The sequence below is a fragment of the Xenopus laevis genome, chromosome 1S (genome assembly GCF_017654675.1).
Source record: "Xenopus laevis strain J_2021 chromosome 1S, Xenopus_laevis_v10.1, whole genome shotgun sequence".
Classification (NCBI taxonomy): Eukaryota; Metazoa; Chordata; class Amphibia; order Anura; family Pipidae; genus Xenopus; species Xenopus laevis.
In genome coordinates, this window is record NC_054372.1 from 125,436,808 (window position 1) to 125,459,457 (window position 22,650).

At 39.6% G+C, this 22,650-nt stretch overlaps 1 long non-coding RNA gene and 1 pseudogene across 2 annotated transcripts in view; both read left to right on the forward strand.

Moving 5' to 3' along the window:
• Positions 1-22,650, forward strand: part of LOC108704896 — a 237,947-nt pseudogene that overhangs the window by 77,697 nt on the left and 137,600 nt on the right. The window lies entirely within an intron of this gene.
• Positions 3,019-5,365, forward strand: LOC121399444. Its single transcript, XR_005965037.1, has 2 exons — positions 3,019-3,425; positions 5,184-5,365. It is a non-coding gene; the product is annotated as an uncharacterized LOC121399444 (long non-coding RNA).

The window sequence follows — 22,650 nt, forward strand, 5'->3', positions numbered from 1 at the left end:
TTGTAGTTTATTTATGAACATAAAGTGCTATTATTCAAAATTGATGTGCCTTGTCAGGAATTATAATGTTGTTTATTTTCTGGGCTTCTGCAGTTTTCTTTGTGGGCTCTTTTCATGCAGCCATCAGATGTAAATTATACACCTACGTTATTCCTTTTGTTCTTCCAACAAGCAATTGTGAGACAGATGTCCACATACCCTTTTTTCCAGTGTTGTTTTCGGAAAGCATTATCACTGTCTGTAATCTCTCACAGGATGTATTAAAACATCTAGTTTGTTCTGTTACAATGTGTTCATCGTAATTCATTCATATTTCGGCTTTCCTTTTGGTACACCCTGGAAACTTTAATTTCATGAAAATTACTTTTTCTTTACTTTTTCATATATGCAACCATCTACTTTTTCTCTAGTTTACCTCTACTTTCAGTCATAACGATTTAGTTGGTAAGGACAAGGGTCATGTAGACTGCCCATTGTGCCTTGTCACAAATTTAAAATCTGGCAAAATGTAGCAGCTGATATTAAATTCAGTGCTCCTGTTGAACCTTGCTGCTGCATTTATGACTATTTGCCTTTTCAGGGCCCCTATAAATAATTAGGGGATCTATAAATTTAAAGGGGAACTCTACTTCTAATTCCACTATTTTTTCCACTCCCAAAATGACATGTACCTGAGCATGTAACTCTTGGGCACTGTACAATTAGGACAGGGTTATGCATCTGAAGACCCAGTTGTAGCCGACCATGGTATTTTTTCAGCCCCATGTCGGCCTTTGGAATTCTGTGACTTCTGCGTATGAAATTTTAAAACAATCTGACTCAAAAACAGTAATTGACCTACTACATGGATAGAATGTAACCTAAGATGGTCATATATGGGCAGATTTAAGCTGCTGATTCCACCTCTTCAGACTGAGTTGGCAGCTTATCTGTTGTATATGAGACCTCCCCGACTTACTACCCTGACTGATATCTGGCTGAATATGGGGCAAATATCTATCGGATAGATTTGAAAATTCCATCTGATAGATTTGAAAATTTCTGTTTTTTCACTTTCCCTGCACCCTTTGCACCTTTTTACTCTTCCTTTCACTCTTACGTTCTCTGCATTTATATTTTTGATCTCCTCTCCATTGCTCCAATTCCATTGCAGCAATGGAGAGGAGTTCAAAAATATAAATGCAGAGAAACGTAAGAGTGAAAGGAAGAGTAAAAAGGTGCAAAGGGTGCAGGGAAAGTGAAAAAACAGAAATGTAGAATAGAAGGAGTCCAGCAACATCCTAACAGAAGAAGGGAGGGAGAATAAAGACATGAAGAGATGGACTACCACACCCAGTCCATGTCCATTGGAGCTTGATATTGCTTAATGTAATTGTGACATCATATTGAGAAATATCACAAGACAATATCACTAATTCTGTTTAAAAAAGTTTGCCAGTGTTGATAGCTCTCAAAAGAAAATACTTGTTAACTTTCCTAAGCTTTTTCTATTTTTTGCCTTTTCAATGCAGTCGGTTATGAAAATGTTAACAGAACAGATGAGTAATAGGCGTCTTATTTAGCAGATAAATTAATACAGACAAAACAGTCTGGATGGCTGTATTGCCTTCTTCCTTGGTGTGCTATATTTAGTGTAGAATGTTGGCCTTAAAAGAAACAATGTGTCAGAGCACAATTATGGATGAGCATGTTTATACTGTATATGCATGTTCTTTTAGTCCCTACTGCACACACACAGTTGTTAAAGGGAAACTTTGATTATAAAAAAAGCTCCAGATTCCTGAGTTTGCTTTTAGACAGGTTTTGTTTGAATGCAGGGTCCATGCAAGCTACACTGAGATAAGGAACTGTAAGTATATAAAAAGTCCTAATATATTGGTACTATATAAAAATAGTAATTATGTAAGCCTATACCCACCCCATTGATGTAGGATAAAAATGTCAGTGCAGGAATTTTACAGTACAGAAGTAAGCAAGATGTTTTGTGGATGAGGGCCCTTTCCAGTTTTTATACCCCATCTGATGTTCACTAAATAGAAATTTACTAGAACATAATTCTGTATTATAATGTTTCTCTCTGTTACTGCTTCTAGAGATCCTTAGAATTGTGTAACATTACTTGTTAACACCCTGTAATGTTTCATAATGTGGATTTCCAAGATGGTAACCACACAGACCAAAACCCCTTAACTTACCTAATGTCCAATGTATCTATGTTTATTAAAGTATGCATTCAGAGAAATATCTATATAATTTACTGCAAGAATCGAGTCATTATCTGGATATACAGTAGGTGCCCACAAAAAGTGCAGATTGCTTAATTTACAGCTCACATGTGCACAGGTTAAATGATAACTTACCTTTATATTGCGCCTAATAATAATTGATTCGTACATGTATCATTGTTATTATTAATACAGTATGTTTTTAATTGTTAAAATACACATCTATCCAATCTGAGGATTCTCAAAATTGAAAAACAAAAACAGACTTCAGCTGGTTTCAAAATAACTTGAGCTACTGTATTTCAGGACGGTGTATCCTTACTATAGTGAGAGAGACATGTTACATCATGAAGTAAAATGATGAAGCTAGTAACTAGTAAATGCTAATTGTAAAACTAATGCTGCAGCAAGATTACTGCTTAGTAAAGTCTGTCATTTGTTCTTCATTGCTCTTCATTTGTATCTATCTATCTATCTATCTATCTATCTATTATCTATCTATCTATCTATCTATCTATCTATCTATCTATCTATCATCTATCTATCTATCTATCTATCTATCATCTATCTATCTATCTATCTATCTATCTATCTATCTATCTATCTATCTATCTATCTATCTATCTATCTATCTATGCAGCATCTGTATACAGTATCTATCTCAGAGTGTCTTATATGGAGACAGTCAGCTCTGTGCTACACAGCTTTATCATGAAATTGCACACGCCTGGTTTGGGTTGGCAGTAGTTGCATAGGATTGGACAGAAGATTGGATAAGTGGAGGTTTTGCTACTTGTTTTTGGCAAATTTTCACTTTTTAAAAATAAAAATTACTGGGCAAAAGTCCCTCATAATATTTTGTTTATACTTATTATTCTTCAAATGGGAACATGCAGCATATGTCTGGAAAAAAGGAGCAATTACCATAGCTTGGACTATGTCACAGTGGAACTTTTGTCACCTGATATTTCAGTTCAGCAGTTCTTCAGAAGGAAGGGGCCAGACTACCAGACAAACTTCTGGGACCAAACTAGAAGCCCCTACATCTAATTTCGTTTAAATAAAAGCAAGCAGCATATCATTTTGTGTGACTTAATAGTTTGTATAAATACTTACCTTCTATACCACTGCACGGTTGCTGTCTTGCAAATGATCCACCCATGTGGATTCTCAAGGAGGAGTCAAGTCTAACATTTACCAGTAAGTCTTGCCACTATGTTTTGTCTTGTTGTCTTGTGTTGTCTTGAATTTGTGTTTAATGCCAGCTGGGAAATTTTTAGTGGGGAACTCCTTAAATCTGATTCTTGCTTGTGCCTACAGTATACTGTATTGTGAATGTAACTCACTAGCTTTTTTATTAAAGGAACAGTAACACCAAAAAATGAGAGTGTTTTAAAGTAATGAAAAAATCATGTAGTTTTCCCCTGCACTGGTAAAACTGCTGTGTTTGCTTCGGAAACACTACTATTGTTTATATAAACAAGCTGCTGAGTAGCAATGGTAGAAAAAAAGACTATATAGCACAAGTTAAATAGTGGATAACAGATAACACCATTATATTCTACAGAGCTTATCTTCTGTGTAACTTGAGCCTTTAGCTGCCTCCATTGCTATATATATATATATATATATATATATATATATATATATATATATATATATATATATATATATATATATATACTGAACTAAACAAATTAACCCAACTTTAAGGAACAATTGGATTAAAGAGAATTTATTTGAATTAGGCAAAAAGAGACACTTTTGGTTACATGGTTTGTACAAAGAATGCATAAGCTGATGCGCCCCGCTAAGGCAGTGTCCATGCATCAGTCCTACCTAAGTGAAAAAGGGTATTTTCTTTGGGAGGAGAAAGACCATACCTGCTTCTCTCTTTATTTGGCATGACCTCTTCCAAAGAAACATTCAGCATTATGGGCTTTTAAGTAATCTGTAGGACTGTGTTTAGAAGGGCGGGGGTTGGGAGAGCAAGCATTAAAGGGAAAGCCACTTTCCTTTATAGAATATACAAAAACAAAAAATGCAGCTCATCCATGTGTTGCAATTAAAATCAGTCTGGTGCATGGGTGTGTGGCTAATATCATATACTGAACTAAACAAATTAACCCAGCACTATCATTATACAACTTTAAGGAACAGTAGGATTAAAGAGAATTTATCTGAATTAGGCAAAAAGAGACACTTTTGGTTACATGGTTTGTACAAAGTATGCATAAGCTGATGCGCCCCGCCAAGGCAGTGTCCATGCATCAGTCCTACCTAAGTGAAAAAGGGTATTTTCTTTTTATATTTTCTATATATATATATATATGCTATATAGCATATTAAATTATAGTAAAGTTGAATGGAAATCAGTACAGAGAGCCCAGAACAGTTATTCTCTGCAGAATTGTAGCTGTAGCTGAAGAATCATTTGTAGGATCAGATACCATCTACTCTTTTATCCTAATTGGTGTTTTCAAAGAAAATCCTTTTTTTGAAGAAGGAAAATAAGATTTGGCTTTCACAGCCATACAAATGCCCAAATAAATCTGCTATTTCTATAAGGAAATGTATTCTAAGATTAGTAAAATGGCAGCACCAAATAATGAGATTACATAATATGAAACAGTAGAAAAATAGAAATCACAGCAGGAAACAGAAGGATCTTGAGCAGTATGAGGTCATTGTGTATTTATTGTATTTTTGTATCTTTTAAATGCACTTTCATGTGTGTCATGTGAATCTAAATTGGAGATGCTTTAAACATTTGTCAAGTATTTATGTTTATGTTTTAATGATCAAGATTGTTTCGCTAAATTTTAATTTTTATTGTGTGCAGTACATTGATTACAAATTTAAAATGGATAATAATAATTGTGTGTTGTGCACATTATATTGATTTAATAATGTAGCCAAATTCTGTTGACCATAAGGCTTGAATTATTGCCTTTGCAGCTCCCATAGGAAGAATCAAGAGACCAACAGGAACTAAAAGCTTTGCTACATTGGCGTCGCCTTTCTGATGAGCTGAAGGACACCCAGGAAGAACTGCAAATATTAATGTCTGGCATTTATCATTTTTTTCCTCCATAAGTGGTTTTGACCGTATAGGAATAAAATAAGCCATACAATCCCAATATGAAAGTTCGGAAGCCACAACCAGCAACAAGGTTGCTACTGATACTTACAGATGTAGACACAGGGAAAGGGAGAAGCAGTGTGGTCGAAACACCAGTTTCTTTAAAGTGTTGCCTTAGAATTAACCATTTCTTTTCAATACATGCATCTATTTTTTTTCTTTTTGTTATTATAAGGTGCATGGTAAAATGTCTGAATTTAAAGACTTTAACTCTGCTGCAATTATAGGATCTTTTAAACTAGAAATCCGTGATCCATTTTGATTGATTCTGTTTTTGTTTGGATACTAAAGATGTTACTTGATGTTAACTAAATCCATGGCAATTGCATAACAATCCGGTTGTTTTTTTTTAAATAATTTAATAGCTTTAAAGAATGGTGATCCATATTACTTAAAGAGCCATTATCCAAAAAGCCGCAGATTCCTTTTAGTACTTTATTTTGTAGAAATATGTGTTTATAAGCAGAGCAAACATTTGTAATACTGGCAAATAAGTACTACTAAAAGTATTTTGGCTGAAAGAGCTATCTCTTTGATTGTTAAGCAAACTTAAAAGGGGAATTCCACAAAAACATAACTTAAGCTTTTTGAAGAGTAAACGTAATTTCAAGCAACTTTGCAATATAAATCAATTAAAAAAATGGGGACTTGCATGATTTTTAATGGTTTCTGACAGTTCTCTAAGCCTAGACCCCTGCTCTTCTGCTGATCTTTCTGACTACTTTGCTGAGCTGGCTGACTAATGTTCCTTTGTATCAACAGCCATCTGTCCTCAGCCTGCATCCTCCAAACCCCACAATTCCCTGCACATGTGATTCCAATAAGGAAAGGAATATCACAGTGCAATGCATTGTGGGTTATGTAGTTCCTGCATGCTGTCTGTAAGCTGTGGAGAAGTTGTTACAATTTGTAACATCAGTGTTTAGTCCTTCCTTCCCTGCCAGGATTTCAAATGATGCAGAAAGAAGAAAGAAGCTGGATTTCAGCATAGAAAATGGCATTTATTCATACTTTTTAAGAAACAGGTAACTGTGATGTATATATTAGGGGTTTCTGTGTTATGTGGGGCTCTTTGTCAAATTTTGTTTTGGAAGCCAGAGTTCCCCTTTAATCAAAGTCATATGACCTGTATTTCTCATAATGTCATATTCACCAGTACTTTTTTTTAAAAGTCATCCTATGGTTAAAAGCACCCACAGCGAATGCCTTTATTGAGTGGTGCCAATACCAACTCTTTCTAATAAAGACTTCCAATAGCTTTTGTCAGTGCCTTGCCATTGCAGTGAAAAGGTTTATTATTTTTTTTCATCTTTCCCAAATGAGATTACGATGAAACAGAAGGCGCAGTACTTAAACAAAAACGAAATCCCTAAAAACACATCCTGGTATGTTGTTAAATGTTTTCACTAAAGCTTCACTACCTTTAGGGAAGTTGTGCCTGATTCCCAGTAAGGGTCACCAATTAATTGCTTCTTGAAAACACCTAATCGCATATTTGCAGGGCAGCACATTTTGATCCTAAATTATTTATAATGCTTCAATTCATTGTAATCTCGCTGCGTTTTAACTCCATGTACTTGTAACACAGAGCAAGCAAATAGGAGCAGTAGCACACCTGGTCTCTCAGAATCCTCACCGGTGCTTGGGGTTAAAGGAGGACGGCACCTCCAACCAATGATCAATAGATGAAAACTCCAGCACACGAATGCTTAAGGGTTATGAACCCTTAAGCATTCGTGCGCTGGAGTTTTCATCTATTGATCTTGTAACACAGAGGCCTTCTTTGCCATAGGCTTATGGTCATTTTGCCCAAAAGTTAGCTCATAATATATCAGATCTTAAGTTGTTGACCAGCAAACCCAAAGGCTAATAGCACATGTAGTGTTTAAATACACAATTCTGTCAGGCCAGAGTTGTAGCAAGTGTTTTCTTTACATCAGTGGCACCAGGTGGCATGGAGGGGCTAAATAAGATGGCAGGGAAATGCTATAAGTCACGGTTGAATTTTAGTGGTATTTGAGCTTTTTGAAACCACAATTAAACTATTTTTATCTAAGACCTATATGCTAAAAAATCTGAAAACCTTTAAAAAAAGATCCAGTTGGATCAGTGCAGTGCCCATTGACTTCTATATGACCTTGATTGCTTTTACTTGTCCAAGTTATGTACTGGAGTTTTTTTGTGGATTTTACAGTTAATAAATTACATTTTTTTTTCTTAAGAAAGGCCAGAATATGTCACGGCAGAAAATGTAGTGAAGAGAACAGCATACTAAATTGTGAACAATTTGACTGTGGCAGATGCCTCCTTGAAAACAACCACTTAATCCAACCTTTTTATTTATTCATTTGTAATTATCCTAACTGCGACTTTATACTGATATTTAAACATGTTTCAAGATTAGAATTCTAATGCTTTATACTGTCACTTTGCTCTTCCATGTATATTGTAGATGAACTGGGGAACTGGTCTCTAAAAGCTTGTTTTCCTTTGTTTTTAACAATGGTGAATGTAAATTCACATCCTCTTGATTTTTTTCTATAATTTTTTTTATGAAGGTATTATTGCTTTTTAGGTCCTGCATATATGTACAAGTACAGAGGGCACCTTGAGTGCCATTGTCACTTTAAAACAAATCCAAACACCAGTAGCCAATGGAATCCAGAACAAATTCTATTGAGACATGTACTACCTATGGCATATGTTAGTGTGCACTGAGGTAGAGTCATGCATGGGTCCAATTGGAAGAACCCGTGCCTGACACAGACCCGCTGATCCCTAACCTGACCCACACCAACCACCCAACACATGCCCCTACCCAGAGCAACTACCTGACCCAGACACTATTAGTTAAACTTACTTTCTGATCCAGGACCCGCAAAACCAGAACCAATGTCACTGTAGACCGGAAGTGACGTCACTCTGGTAGCCAACAAATTGCCTACAACACTAGAGAGGGTCGGAGGACCAGTTTTGCACATTTGCTGGGTATCCAGATGGGTTACTTGTGGACTACCTGCATGGTCAGGGAATCAGGAATTTTCTACCCAAAACCCGACCATTTTGCAGGTAGTCCATTGGTACCCACAGGTGCTCGACCCGATGAAGGACTCTACACTTATCAAGACCAGCTGAAAACTGCATCCACAAGCTATGCAATGCTTTATCATAATTTATAACAAACAGAGGGAATCATTTAGTAAAAAGGGACCTTCTTGTAAGCGCTTTCAGTCTAATGGTTTAAAACTCTGGTTATATTTTTTCATGTGGTCAGGTCATGATGGCCTGCTCAATCCACAAAAAAGCACTGCATAGAATACTTTCATAATAATACTTGAAAATAGCAATATCCCAATATTATTATTACTACTACTACATAAGCTGTAACATGCAGAATGCTTCTTTTTCATTAGTGTTTGTGAGTATATGTAAAAAAAATGTGGGCTATTTATAATTTGTATTCATTTACACAAGTTATTTTGATGCAAAACATCTGATTTCAGTTAGTCGTAGCCTTTATGGGAAACGTATAAGAGCGCAGGCTACGGATCTGAATAGATGCCTTTTGGCATTTTCCAAGTGCTCCTGTTAAGAAAAACGAAATAAGTTCTTTGGACTCTTATTTCCCGAGTATTGTCCTTTGTTTGAAGCCTTTAATAGATGCTGCATTTTGTAACCGCAGACAGAAGGAACGATGAGAGAAGATCTGGCAGCTTAAAGGAAATCAATAACAAAAAAAAAAAAAAGAAGTCAAGCATTCTTCTTAAAAACAGAAGGTATTGGTACACAGTTTTGGCATATGCTGGTGAAATTTGTGCCAGTAAATGTGGACATATAATACACCTCCATGCCCTAAGGAAGGCCATGCACTTAAAGAAGGGAAACGTACCCCATGTGCAGAGATTTATAATGGAATGCTGCCTTTGCTTTTGTTCTGTTTAGTAACCACTACCATACTCCGTCACAGAAACAGAGGCCAGGAAAATGTGCCTGCTGGCCAATTTCCCCTCTTAGGTTACTGCCTGCACCACTCTAAGGATTAGTTAGAAGAAAATACATATTGTTCTTGAAACCACACCCTGATCTCCGAGCCTTGTATTCTTCCCTATGTCAGCCTGATTTACAGGCCAGCAAGAACTGTGAAAAAACTTCTGTGACGGCCAAAAGGGCTCTGTATTTCACAACTCCACCACATCCTTGTGGAAATACACAATGATAAATTGGACACCAGAGGCATAAATTGTGTTGTGTGGGTGTGCTTGCAGTTTGTTGATAATTATAGGAACAATACAAAAAGCTTATCACCTGCAGCCATACAACTGTGACTAACAGCTGTTGATAGCCATTACTATAAAGAATAGACGATTTTTGGAATAGAAATGTTCTAAGGGGAGATATGGGACGTATCTGGAGAATGTCTTTCCTTCTTTCACTGTGGAGGAAATACGGTGGCCAGACTCTGATGGGACGTTTCATGTTTAACTCTGCAGGGCTTTAATACAAAACAACAGAAAACAATATTTTTCACGGCCTTGGTATGAAGTGCCTGTCTATTTCCCTTTCAGGATGTGTTTTTTATTGTTCTCCTGCCATGGTAGCTAGTAATTATTGGAAGTTATTGGGGCATTCCTGTCAGAGAAGATCCTGGGAGTGTCTGACGACAGGAAGTTTGACAGCAGTAAATTCTTTTTAGGGCTTTGGTGAAGGCTGTGTAAAGCTTTTTTTATTTTTTTATTAGCAGTCTCACAGTAGCATTTTTCATTTCAATGCTACTGTGAGACTGCTTTGAAGAAATGTAACTCTATTGACAATTGTAAAGTGTAGGTATATATCCTACAAAAGGCTTCTTCTACTAGCTTATATATGCTACATGAAAGCAACGTTTACTATGCATGTGTAAACACACACAGTAAAATGTTACCACTGAAATGCAGCATTTGTAGCTATGTACCAATCAAAGGGCCCATGTTTGAGGATTCCTTTGGAAAATTGTCAGAAAGCCCTGTAAATGTCCAGTTTTTCAATGTGTATCTCTTTCCACCAAACCTGAATTTTTACACTTCATTAAATTTATTGTAAAGAAAATATCTCTGGCAGCAACTTTAGCAAACCTGCAGTTCATAATCCCTCCCCAAACAGCTGATCAAGGCGTCCATAATGTAATATAATAGTAGTACATGGTGCATGAAAAGACACTGCTCGATGGTCTAACTAACCCAAGAAAGGAGAGCTCAAAACATCTGAACATCCACCATATTTTGGTGCCAGGCAATGTGTCCTGCCAAAAGGTTCATTATTAATTTTTTTATTATTTGAGCTAAATATATCTTTAAGTACTCTAACAGTGGTTGACACTACTGTTTGATGCCATGTGTAAGCATGCTTACTTGTTCAAGGTTCACCGATGCTTTAAGAAAACCACCAATATGTATACAGTACCATGCAACCATTTATATTGAACCAGCGAGGATTCTATTTCTAATTTTTCCTCTTTCTTTCATTCTTATTCCTTCTTTTCCCTTCTGTTCCCTTTTCTTTCACCCTTTTCATTTCTCATGTACTTTTTTTGTTTACCTTCAGGTTTACTTTATATATAAATGTTTATAAGTACATGGGTGCAGTTTAACCTTATTCGTAAAATATAATGAATGCTGAGCTAATCCATTTGTCATACATCAGTGAGCTAATGGCAGAAATATGACACAGCAGTCAAAGAAAATACATTGAAACAAAGAAGCAAAGTACTTTGGTTATCATCATTAGCTTACAGGTGATGTTAATTTCTAAAGAATATAGTGTTGATAGAGATGAGAACTATGGAATGTCACAATTGAATTATTTCGTGCAAACAATCCCATAACAAATAACCTGTAAAATAGAGCTTGAAAGGTGCTTTTGAACAGCTGGAAATTAAGGTATGAATGGAGAAATAGTGTCCTCAAGAACAAAAGAATATTACGTTTACTTGACTGTTTGTTAGCACAAATAAAGTCAGTGTGTGGGGATCAGTCTGCATTTCAGAATTGTCTTTGATTACTTCTGATAATGTGGTGGTGTTGGCTTGGGGGTTGTTGACTAGAATCATGTGCTATACTTACTGCTGGTGTGTGCCATTCAATGTTATGGCAAAAGAATACGTGAAAGTTCTCTTTTTTAGTGATGGGCGAATTTATTCGCCAGGCGCGAATTCGCGGCGAATTTGCGCGGTTCGCCGCCAGCGAATAAATTTGCGGCAAAAATTCGCCGGTGTCAAAAATAATTTTTCCGAAAAAACGGACGCCGGCGGCCAAAACGGGGCTGGCGTCAAAAATGGGCACCGGCGTCGAGAAAACGGGCGCCGGCGTCAAAAACGAGACGCCGGCGTGATTTCGCAAATTTTTCGCCATTTTCGCGAAATTCGCAAATTTTTCGTCGAAGCGAAACGGCGCAAATTCGCCCATCACTACTCTTTTTATATTACATATGACATTACTGTGGGACTACCATGGTGGAGGGTCAAATGCACTTGTAAGAAATTAGTGCCGTCAAACTGGAGGCCTATGGGCTATCTATAGGCTTCCTTTGAAGTTTTATAGCCTTGAAATGTTAATCTGTATTTCATGGCTATATATAATATGAATATATGGATTTTTATTCTGAGGCAAGCTATTTTATGTTATACAAATGATGACGATGAAAGCTTACATTTTGGACATTTCTATATGCAGCATATTTATCCATTTTGTGGAGGGGTATTTATAATACATATAATTTAAAAATCAGAAATCATCAAACTATGGTCCCCGACTGTTTGTTAAATACCAGTTGAAGTTCTGTCAGTGTATGATGCAGCTTTAATATTGTGATTACCCATATTTCATGCTCTCTTAGCACAGCTGTTGTCTGACCTTTTTTTAACTGAGGATATGCTTATCATAATCAATACCCACACACTGGCCTCGGAAATTCTCAGATGTATGCAATATTTACTGGTTTATACATTTTCACATTGACTCCACAGAACAAATCTTAACCAGAACACTGGTAGCCCTGTATTATATCATAGAAATGCAAAACATAAATGTCTTTTGAATGTCTATTTAAAGGTGACCATAAATAGGTAAACTGATACATTTTAACAATTTTTACAATTAGCCTGCAGGCCAAATGAATGGATATAGTGCAAGTAGATGCACATATGGACAGTATAGCGACTTTTCTTTTATTCTGCTTGTTAGTGCTAACTACTGAAGTGCGGGCTGGCTCACAAGGTTTTTTTACTGTCCCACTTCCGCCTCCATGCATGTCTTTTTGTTTACTAGCGCTAGCGTGCCCCACTCCCCTTTGTGGTATCACAGTGGGGCGGGCTTGGGCATATATATATATATATATATATATATATATATATACAGTATATAAAGGAGCTTGCAGGGTTAGGTTGGGTGTGGGTTGAGTTTTAGTTGACCAGTACATCACTAGTGCTGACATACTGAACAATCAGTACATGTGGAAGTGAAGGAGACTGGAAACTCCTCTTTTATTTCCTTTTGGCGACCAATAGAACCCTTGATCACATGATTATCTGTTGAATCAGCCCCTAACTTGCCATACATGCCCAGATGGTTGGACAGTATGGACTAGACCAACCAAACTGCCCAACCACATTTGGCCATGTATGGCCAGCTTTAGGATATATTAGTGCACAGGCCCGGATTTGTGGAAAGGCCACCTAGGCCAGGGCCTAGGGCGGCCAGTGTCGGACTGGCCCACCGGGATACCAGGAAAACTCCCGGTGGGCCCAGGTGTCAGTGGGCCTCTTGCTTCTAATCATTTGGCCTATTTTATGGTTAATATCAATTTCTATGAGAACAAAGAACCTAAATAGATGAATTAATAGATTATAGTATGTAAAGAAAAGAGACTAGGAGAATAGAGGTTGAGTAAGGAGAGGAAGAATAATAGTACTGAGAGTGGGTCCCTGGTCTAAGGTTTTTGGGTAGGCCCCAGTCCAACTCTGTGTGGGCCCCTGAGTTAGCAGTCCCAGTGGGCCCAGGACCCCCAGTCCGACACTGAGGGCGGCAGCATTTTAGGGGGGTGGCATGCTGCCCAACCACACCCACATTGGGGAGGGGACAGGGGGCGACGAATGGCAGTGTGCCTAGGGGCGCCCACTTTGTAAATCCGGCCGTGTTAGTGCAATAGAAGAAGAAACTGCCTTTTCAGATTTTGATCTTTTGATAATGAAATCCACTTAGGCACTTGCAGAATTGCAATTAAATCAAAACTAAATGAAGCAGGCCTCACAGTTTCAGAAAGGGGACCTTATAAATGCAGTTATAGCAACAGGGCAAGGGAGCAGGACCAGTTACAGAAACCACTGAAACTGTCTGTGTGTGGAGGAGAAAAATACTTCTCACAGGTGCTTTCTTTCACCTATTGTATTGTTGTAGCACACACATAATAAATCAAAGTCTTGTCAAAAGACAAGAAACCCAGTTTTTGTACCATATAATATATGGAACCTGTATTGAACCTGTATCGTTTTATAACAATACTCTGACTGTTTTATCTTCCAGCCACATGGTGAGAATACAGGGCATGTGAGTGAATCTGGAGCATCAGTTGTGAGACACGACCTCAATACAGAAAAAAACTTTATGCAAGTCCATTATTTAAAGGTACCTGTAAAAAGGTTCTTGTTTTGTAACACCAATCATTGTCCTTCAATTTTAGGGGCTCTCTGTTTAAATAAGTTGTTCACATCCTTCAAGCAGATTCTTTGACAAAAAGCAGGAATAAGCCAATACAATCCCCACCACAGGGTATATATCAGCAGTCACAGTTTTACAGTAAATAATGCACTCTTAACATATTTGATAAAATGTCGAGGTTTTTAACTGTAAAAACAGGATTTTTAGTGGAAAAAAACGGGAATGTTTTGAGATTTATTAAAGCACTGCGTATCTTGACAGTGCTATTTAAATAAATGATGGTGATACCTCAAGGCTGCAAAAAGTCAGAATCTGTAAATACTCCAAGATCCTGTAGAAGTCAATGGCAGAGGTCCTGTTTGTAATTTGAAGATATTATTGTCTTCTAGGGATGTAGCGAACGTCGGAAAAAAAGTTCGCGAACATATTCGCGAACTTGCGCAAAAACGCGAGCGGTTCGCGAACGGTTCGCGAACCCCATAGACTTCAATGGGAAGGCGAACTTTAACATCTAAAAAAAAAATTTCTGGCCAGAAAAATGATTTTAAAGTTGTTTAAAGGGTGCAACGACCTGGACAGTGGCATGCCAGAGGGGGATCAAGGGCAAAAATGTATCTGAAAAATCTGCCTGTGTGTGCTTGGAAGAGATAGTGTAGGGGGAGAGCTGTTAGTGATTTCAGGGACAGATGATAGTAAGTTTGCTGGCTAGTAATCTGCTTGATACTGCTCTGTATTGGAGGGACAGAAGTCTGCAGGGATTTGAGGGACATTTTAGCTTAGGTAGCTTTGCTGGCTAGTAATCTACTGTTCTCTTTAAACAACTGCCATACGTTGACCTTGTAGGCATTGTTTGCCCAGTTTTTTTGGACGCAGCCACTGAAGCACAGTTGCCAGAAAAAATATGCCATATAAATGCTGAAAATAGTCATTTTTCGCCATACGTTGACCTTGTAGACATTGTTTGCCCAGTTTTTTTGGTTGCAGCCACGAAGCACAGTTGCCAGAAAAAAATATGCCATATAAATGCTGAAAATAGTCATTTTTTGCCAATACGTTGACCTTGTAGGCATTGTTTGCCCAGTTTTTTTGGTCGCAGCCACTGAAGCACAGAGGCCAGAAAAAATATGCCATATAAATGCTGAAAATAGTCATTTTTTTGGTCGCAGCCACTGAAGCACAGTTGCCAGAAAAATTATGCCATATAAATGCTGAAAATATGCATTTTTTTGGTTGCAGCCACTGAAGCACAGAGGCCAGAAAAATTATGCCATATAAATGCTGAAAATATAAATTTTTTTGGTTGCAGCCACTGAAGCACAGAGGCCAGAAAAATTATGCCATATAAATGCTGAAAATATGCATTTTTTTGGTTGCAGCCACTGAAGCACAGAGGCCAGAAAAAATTATGCCATAACAATGCAGAAAATATGCATTTTTTTGGACGCAGCCACTGAAGCACAGTTGCCAGAAAAAATATGCCATATAAATGCTGAAAATAGTCATTTTTTGCCATACGTTGACCTTGTAGACATTGTTTGCCCAGTTTTTTTGGTTGCAGCCACTGAAGCACAGAGGCCAGAAAAAATTAAACCAGTAGGGTTTGCACCCTAGTTTGTAACGGTGGCGGAGGGGAGGAGGACGCTAAAGACAGCTGTGTGTGGAGTCATGAGCTGTGGGGGGGCCCAGTACAGGCCCTTTCCCCCTTTTAAAGCCTCTTGAGGGGGGGCCCTTTTAAAAACCAAGGAAAAATTTTTAAAAAACCCCCCCATTCAAAAAGTTCCCCCAAAAGCTACCCCCCCCTTTTTTTCCCCTTCATTAAAAAGGATAAATCACCCGGGGGTTCCCCTCCCCCCACGTAAAAAGGGGGGCCCCCCCCAAAAAAGCCCCCCCCCCCCTTGGCCCCCTTCCCCGGGGTTGGGTCCCCCCCTCCCCCCCCAAAAAACCCAACCTTTCCCCCTAAAAACCCCAAAATTTTGGGCCCCTTTTTCCCCCTGCGTTTGGGGGGCCCCCGGGGGTTGTCTTTTGTTTCCCCCCAAAAAACGTGTTTTTCCAGCCCTTTTTTTACGCTGAAACCCCCAAAAACTGTCCTTTTTTTTCCCCCCGGCCCCCCCCCGGGAAAAAAAAAAAAGGTTTTTTCTTTAGGGTTTTTTTCGGTGGCCCGACCTTTTTTTCCCCCTTTTAAAAAAGTGCATGAGCCTGCGGGCCCCCCCGCCATAAACCCCCACAAAAGGGGGGAAAAAACCCAGTTTTTAAAAAACCCCCCCAACCCCCAAACCCTTTTTAAAAAAAAAGGTTTTTCCCCCTTTAGGCCTTTGGTTTTTTGCAGCCCCCCGTTAAAAAAAAGGAGCGTTGAAAAAAAGCGAGTGGGGTTTTTAAAAAAAAAAAACCCCTGGGGGCCATTTTTTTGGTTTTTCCCTAAAATGAAAAAGGCGTGGGGGGGCCCTTTTTTGGGAACCCCCTTAAAGGGGGCCCCCGGCACTTTGGGGGAAAATGGGGGAAAAGGGGTCCGGGAAACCCCGGGGGGCCTTGGAGAAAAAACGGGCTATTAAATTTTAACCCCATTTGCCAGGGGGGGAAATTTTTAAATTTTCCCCCCCCCAACCCCGCTCCCAAACCCCCTTGCTTCCTTTGCCCCCCCCAATTTTTTCCCGTTTAAAAAAGTTGTATGTGGGTCAGCCATCCCCCCCCCCCGGCCCCTGTGCCCCCCCAAAAATAAGGGGGCCCCCACCCCCAAAAATGGTTTTTTGTTTTCCAGCACTTTCCCCAAAGGCCCCCGGCGGCGCCCCCTTGCCGGGGGCCGGAATTTTAGGTGGGGGCTGGGGCCCACAGGTGGGGGGGGGGAAAGGGGGACCCACCCCCCAGAGAAAAAAAAAATAAAAAAAAAGAGGGGAGGCGAGGGAGGAAAAAAGGTTTTTTTAAAAGCGCTTTTTTTCCCGGGTTAACCCAAAATTCCCATTTTTTTTTTTTTTTTTTCCCTTTTCCCCCTTGCTTCCCAGTTTTTTCCAATTCACCCATCATTTTTTTGAAAAACCCCGGGGGGGAAAAATTTTTTTTTTGGAGGAATCCCCCCAGTTTTCTTTTTTCCCTTTGGGGCCCAAAAAACATAAGAAGAGATGGGTTTTTTTGGTTTCTCACTGTTAAAAAGGGGGGTTTTTTGGTTTTCCCCTTTTAAAAAAAAAAATTGGGCGGGGCCCCCATTCCCCCCCCCGGCCCCCCAAATTTTTGCAAAAATTTCCCCCGGAAGCCAAATTTTTCCACCAGCGGGTAAAAAAAAACGGGCGGGCTAAGATTTAAAAACCCCAACCCCAACCTTGTCCCCCGGGGCAAGGGGTAAACAGTCACCCCTTTGGGTTTTTTACCTCAAATTTTTGGGCCCCTTAAAAAAAATTTGGGGGGGGTTGCAGATACGGGGGGGGAACCCGGTGCCCAAGGGAAGCGGAGGGGGGGGTGGGGGGGGAAAAAAGGAGAGAAAAAAAAAGAGCAGTAATTTGGGGCCCCCAAAAGGGGAGGGGTTTTTTTTTTCCCCTGCCCCCCTTTTGGGGTTTTTCCCCCCAAAGTCTTTGGTTCCCGCTCAGTCCCCCGAAAAAATTTTTAAAAACCTATGGTTTTTGGGGGCCCCAAGGGGCCCCATTTTACTTGATTTTTAAAAAAAATTAAAAATTTTTTGTAGAGGCCCCCCCAATTTAAAAAAAACCCCCCCTCTGATTTTGAAGGTGTCTTTTGGGGGTTTTTACATGAAATTTTCCCCGGAAAAATTTTTGGGCCCCCGGTTTTTGGGGCCCCAAGGCGGTCTTTGGGGGGGGAAAACACAAGTGCCGATTTTCCCCCCTTTTTAAAAACCCTTGGGGCCCCCCCCTCCCTCTTTTTCTAAATTTTTTTTCCCCCCCCTACCCCCCCCTGACCCCGTTCTCCACTAAAAAAAACCCCCCCCTCTTCCCTTTTTTCTACAGGCACCCAAAAAACCCCCCCAATTTTTTTTTAAATTCCTTTCCCCCTCAATGCTTTAAATTTTTCTTCTGCACATACAAAGGGGAAAAAAAAAGGGGGGAACCCCCTCCTCATCCCCCTTTTTATGTCCATCTCATCGGTTCCTCCCAAAAAAATTAAAATTTTTTGGGGTAAGGGGCCAAAAATTTCCCCCATTTTTTCGGGAAATGGGGGTTGGGTTTTTATAAATTCAAAAAACTCTTTGGGGAAAAAACCCCCCTTTTCCCCCATAAAAGGGGGGCCCCCCGGGGGGTGGGGAATGTTTTTTTGGGGCCCCCTTTGGGGGGAGGATGGGGGGGAATTTTGGTAAAAAAAAAGGTAGGGGGGGGTTTGCTAAAAAGCCAGTAAACCCCCCCTTTCCCCCTTTGGGGTTTTGGGGTTTTTTGGTTTTTAAAAAACCCGGGGAAAAAATTTGGGGGGCCACGGATTATGCAGGGGGCCCCAAAAAAAGGGCCCTATGGTGGGGGCCCCTTTCCCCCGGGCTTTTTTTAAAAAAAAAACCCAAAAAAAAAAACCTCATTTTTTTTTTTGGAATTTTTAATAAAACACAGTAGAGGGGGGGGTTTGAAGAAAACATGTGAAAAAAAACCCCCCCCAACCCCAAACGTATACAAAAAAAACGGTTAAAATTAAAAAATATAAAACCTTTAAAAAAAAAAAAACCCCCCAAAGTGGTTTTTCTAGAGAAAAAATATTAAAATTTTTAAAAGGAAAAAATTTAAAAAACCCAATTTTTAAAAAGGGGGGGGAAAAAGGGAAAAAGGGGTGTGAAAAAATAAAAGGTCAAAAAAAATACCACTAACGGGGGTGGTTTACTTTTTCAAAAAAAAAAAAAACCCCCTGCTTAAAAAAAAAACCCAAAAGGGTTTTCAAGCAAAAAATTTTTAAAATTTTTAAAAAAAAAATAAAAAACAGCCCCCCACGCCGAGGCGGGAAAAAAAACCCAGTGGAAAAAAACCCCCAAAAGGGGCCCGAATAAAAAAAACCCCATTGGATAGGGATTAAAAAAAATTTTGGGGGGCTGAAAAAAAAAGGTAAAAAAAGGGTTTTTCTAGAGACATAATTAAAATTTCCAAAAATTTTTAAAAAAATAACGCTTTTTGGGGAAAAAGAAAAAGGGTTTTCCCAAAAAACCCCCCTAAAAAAAAAACCTTACAAGGGGGAGGGGGAAAATTACGTAAAATAAAAAAAAATTTTTTCCCAAAAAAAAAGAAAAAAAGTTTTTTCTAGAACAAAAAATTTTAAAAATTTAAAACGAAAAAAAAGGGGGGGTGAAAAAAACCGTGTGAAAAGGCCTTCCCCCCCAAAGTCCCCCAAAAGCGGTGGATCTTTTTACTAAAAAAATTATAATTTTTTTAAAAAAACCCCCGGTTTTTGGGAAAACGGAATATTAATATTCCCCAAAAGGGGAAAAAGGTCACAAGCTCGAGGGGGAAAAAAGAAAAATGTGAAATAACCCAAAAAACCCAAGTATACTTTAACACGGGGTTAAAACGGATTACGTAAAAATATTGTGTTTAAAAAAAAAAGCCCCCCTTTGTTTTTCTAAAAAAATTTTTTTGGGAATTTTTAAAAAAAAAAGGGGAAAAAAGGGGGGTTTAAAAAAAAATTTTCCCCAAATTAATGCCTAAAAACCAAAAGACCCCCCTTTACTGGGGGGGAATTAAGGATTACGTAAAAATTAAATTTTTAAAAAAAAAACCCCGGTGTTTTTTCCGGAAAAAATTTTTAGGTTTTTTAACAGGGGGGGAAAAAAAGGTCCACACCCCCTTTTTGGGGGTTTTGAAAAAAAAATTTTGGGGGAAAAACCCCCCCAAAGGGCCAACGTATAACTAAACGGGGTTGGAAGGGGGGAAAAAAAAATAAAAAAAATGCTGAAAAAAAAAAGTGACCCCCGGGGTTTTTCTGGAAGGTAATTTTTGGGGTTTTTAAAACCGGGAAGGGGGGGAAAAGGGGCCCCCACGTTTTTTGGGGGAAAAAAAAAAACGGGCCCCAAAAAAAATCCCCCAAAGGGCCAAAAACCCCCCTACTCCCCGGGGGGGAAAGGGGGTTCCCCCGAAAAAATTTTTATGGCAAAAAAAAAGTGCCCCCGGTTTTTTTCGGGAAAAAAATTTTTTGGGGGAAAATTTAAAACCCCAGAAAAAAAACCCCCAAACATCCGAGGGGGGGTTAAAAAACCCCAGTGTGCAAAAAACCCCCTAGGGGGAAAAAACCCAAAAAGGTAAATTTTATAAAACAACTACGCGGAGAAACCAAAAAAAAAAAAAGGAAAAAAAAAAAAAAAAAAATTTAAAAAAAAAAAAAATTAAAATTTTGGTTTTTTTTTTTTGAACAGGGGGAAGCCCCAATTAAAAACCCCCCTTTTTCCCCCCCCCAAAAACGGCTAGATAAACCCCCCGGGTTTATAGTAGTGGGTATATAGTAGTAGTAATACAAAAAAAAAAAAAAAAAAACCCCCCCTACAAGATTTATTTTTTAAAAAGCAGCAGCAATGCCCCCAAAAAAAGGGAAAAAGCCCCCCCCCCCACCCTAAAATCAGAGCACTGCAGAAAAAAGGTAGATTATTTACCCCCCCCAAAGCTCCTAAAGCAAAAATTGCCCCAAAAAACCCCCTTAAAAATTTTTTCCCTTCCCCAATAACCCCCCAGAAAAAACTTTTTATAGCCCAAATTTAACCCCCCCTAAAAAAAAAAGGGGGCCCCAACCCACCCCCTTTTTCCCCCCTTTAAAAAATCTTTTTCACACAACAGGCAGATAAAAAAACGGGGGGGGGCCCTTTTTTTTTAAAAGGGGAAGGGGGGGGAAAAAGGGGAAGGCCCCTTCCTGATTGGTGCCATGAAGGGGGGGCCGGGGGGGAAAAAGGAAAAAAAAAAGCCCCAAAAAGGGGAAAACCAAAAATGGCGAAACTTCCCCCCAAATTTTTCAAAAAATTTTCCCCGGCCCCGAGCGCGAACCCCGGTTTTTCCCGGAAAATTTCCCCCCGGAAAAACCCCAATTCCCAAAAATTTTTTACCCCCTTTAAGTGGCCCCCTTTTTCCACGATTTGTCTAAACCCCCAAATTTTTTTTTCCCAAAAAAAAACCCCGGAGTTTTTTTTTTCCAACCCCAAAAAATTTTCCCCTCCCCCGTACCCCCCCTGAAAAGGGGGAAAAACCCCGTTGTTTGGGGGGGCTTTTTTTCCCCCACTTTTTTTTCCCCCCCCCTTTTATTTTTTTAAAATTTTTTTAAAAAAACCAACTGATTTTTTGTTTTTTTTTTTTGTTTTTTTAAAAAAAAAATTTTCCCGGGGAAAAAGGGGGGCCCCCCCCGGAGGTTTTTGGGGGGGGCCTTTTTTTGCCCCCCAAACCCCCCTTGGCCCAAAAAAATTCCCCTTTTTTTTAAAAAAAGCAAGACCCTAAACCCCCCAAAATTTTTTTGAAGGGGTTTTTTTAAACTTTTTTACAAGCCCCCCCACCCCCCCCCCTTTTTTAATTTCCCCCCACAAATCCCCTTTTCATCCTCCATGCGGGGGCCCCCAGTAAAACACCCCCCCCCCAACCGCCCCCCTTTTTCGGGGGGCCCAAGGGGTTAAAATTTTCCCATGAGCCCCTTAAAACTTTTTTAACCCAAAAAACCAAAATTACCCCCAGAAAAAAAAAAAAGGAGTACCCCCTTTAAAAACCCTTTTTTAAAATTTCCGGGGGGGAAAAAACCGCAAAAATCCCCCAAAATGATTTTTTTGAGGGGGCCCCCCTTTGGCTGTTTCCTTTTGATTTTTTAGAAAAAATAAAAATCGGGGGAGAATATGAGGGGGAAAATTGTTTTTTTGGGGGGCCCTTTTTTTAAAAAAAAGAAAGGGGGGGGGTAGTTCAGAGGAAGACGGAGAGCAAAAAGGCATGGGGAAAAAAAATTAGAAGAAGAAAGGGGGGACACCCCGCGGGACCCAGGGGGAAAAACAACTTTTTCCCCCTGGTTCCCCCGGGGCCCCACCCCCCCCCCACCCCCGCCAATGCCGAAAATTTTTTCTTCCCCCCCAGAATCGCCCCCCCCCCAAAAAGTCCCCCCAGGGGGGATTTTTTTATGTGGTCCCCCCAAAATTTTTAAAAATTTAAAGGGGGTGCGTCAAAAAAAAACCCTTGGGGTAACCCCAAACCCCCACATATTTACTTTTTCCCCTTAGGGGGGGGCCCGGGGGGGGCCAAGAAAAAAAATTTGGAAAAAAACCCCCCCCAAAGGAAAGGGGGCCAAACTAAAAGCCCCCCCCTTTGGGGGTCCAGCATTTTTTTTCCTCACCTCGCTTTTTTGACCCGTAAAAAACCCACCCCCCCCCCCCCCTTCCCCCTTGGGGCCAAAACCTTTCCCCCTTTTCCAAAAAAACCCTCCCCCCCAAAATTTTTTTGTGAAGGCCATTTTTGGAAGAAAAATGCCCCCCCCGTCCCCCTTGCCCGCGTCTGAACGGCTTGCCCTGACTCTTCCCCCCAATTTTCCCCATACCTTTTTGGGGGCCCCCCTGGGGTTTTCCCCCGAAATTTTAAAATTGACAGGGGGGGGGAAAAAGTACCCACCCCAAATTTTTTTTTTAAAAAAAGGGAAAATTACCCCCCCCTTGTCCCAAAAAATTTTTTCC